Here is a 2,252-nt window from a genome sequence, read left to right on the forward strand (position 1 = left end):
CAGCATTTCCATGAGCAGATAATGAAGTACTAGATAGGGGAGTCCTATGATAAAGCTTCCAATGCATACATTTTCCCCTTCTAAATTCTCGAAGTTTTCAAAGGTAACATCAAAAACTAGTTTAGGAATAAGGAGAGTTCAGATAGACATACATATGATCCCAGCTCTTTGCTGTCCTGATTGGTTGCTTTTCTAACTTTACTTGTTAGCGTTCAGGGAACCAATGGAGAGGCCCTTCTGTTTGACCCTTCAGTTGGTAGTTATTCAGGACTTCTTTTGAGCCCAGGACTTTCAAACTGGAATTCATGACCAGGGTCTTTGGAAAGCTTTTTTCTGTGACTAGCTTCCTTCCCTGTTTCCTATATTAACCTGCCTCAACTGCCCCCTCTGGGAGTGTAAACTCTCTGAGGGGTCATTCTTCTGTAGCTGTTTCCTGCTGGTTAGGGGCAGTAGTACCTGCCTCCTGTGGTGTGAAACTCTGGCTGTTCTATTGAGGTTGAGGGAAGGTGGTCCTGCACTATGGTTGGAACTAGATGAAATTCCCACATGACTAATATCTTGTTCTGAAAGATGTTGTTTTTGGAGGAAATAAATTAAGTTAGAACTTTTGAAGATATGTTGTCCACTTAAAGGGCAAAGAAGATGATGGTAAGTGGGTCTAAAAAAGGGCCAACCATGACATACTGGACCATGGGAATGAGAATACCCAGGTGACTCCAGAGGCTACATTGTCCCAAAGCTGACAGGCTTCATTTTGCAAGTTCCAAATGTTGTCTAGGACTGTTCCTGAGTGATTTACACAGAAACAGCATTGATCCTTGAAGAATAGGCAAGGATCTGTGCTGTTGTTAGCATGTTTAAGGGGCTGAGATTTTGTAGCACCATGGCAGCAAGGGAGTCTATTTGTTGTTTAAGGGTTTCTAAAGTGCAGCTAGTTTCTTTTATGCTGTTGGCTACATCTAGGGAGAGAGTGTGATATACCTCCTGGGTTTGGTATAAACTGCCAACCCCATTTCCCATAGTGGTAGTTATGCCTAGAACAGCTAGGAGATGGATGAGAAGAGGCACTGCCCTAGACATACACTCACAAAGACAATATAGGCAGTAAGAAGATAAGCATATGGCAAGCAAAATAAAGACAATACTTAAGAGAGCCATTCTTTTATCTAATAAACCCGTTCATCAATTACTTAAAAATTAAGTTTACCTTGACTTTTAGCATGTTCAATATCATTTTGCATATAATCTAGAATAGAAGAGATATTATCATATTCAATAGGCTTATAGGTCCAGTGCTTAATAATAATCAAAGCACATGTTCCTCTTTAAGTTGCAGTTAATAGATCGAATCTTCAGGTTTGCAATACCATGCATGCTGTCTCTCCATGGGAGCAGGCCATAATGCTAATTGTGGTTGTTTAAGTTCTACTCACATTACTCTGGTAATTATTGCTCCACTTGGTATGTCCTTTACAAAGCCAGCATGATGCAGCTCTGTTGGTTCTTGGAGAAAAGCTCCAGTGTTTTACTTGCCCAGTGCATAGCGCTATGAAACAAAGACAGTCTGGAGACAATGCCCATTGTAAATCTGGCCATATTGAGCCATTGAAGGATGCTGCAGGAGTCCAAAGCATGCTTTTATTCCACCAGAGATATGGTGGATCCTTTTATTATTTTAAGAGTCTGAGTGACCAAGTCAATAAACCAAATGGAGAGGCAATATGCTGGGTAATCAGGGTCTGGTTTGAATGTGCAAGAGAGTTTGATAATACTGAAGTCTGTCTCTTTTAATTTTTTATACTTTCTAAATATTTTCAATGCAGTTTATATCATATTAAAGTAACTAGAGTATTTTTCCAATTTTGCTTTTTACTTCAGCAGAATAGAAAAATCTTTTTCTCTTTCCCAATAATTTCTATATTCAGATTTCTATATGGCCTTTCTATCCTGCTTAACTTCTCTATTTTGGGCTCTAAGAATATTCATTTACATATAAGCAGTTATTTAGCTTTTGGCAATGTGAATAGAGCTTTTTTAAGAATTTTCATTTGTTTAATTGAGATAACCATCCCAACGTACGAAGATATATACTAAGCAAAGAGGCAGACACAGAGTTAGACAAAAACAAAAACAAAAACCCACAACTTACTAACAATCCTTAAAATTTTCATTCTTTTACAAAATAACTTTCACTGTAAAATAACATTTTATTCAAAAGATCTCTTTGAAGTCTATTTCTGATTATTACAATC

This window comes from Dasypus novemcinctus, chromosome 12 (assembly GCF_030445035.2).
Source record: "Dasypus novemcinctus isolate mDasNov1 chromosome 12, mDasNov1.1.hap2, whole genome shotgun sequence".
Classification (NCBI taxonomy): Eukaryota; Metazoa; Chordata; class Mammalia; order Cingulata; family Dasypodidae; genus Dasypus; species Dasypus novemcinctus.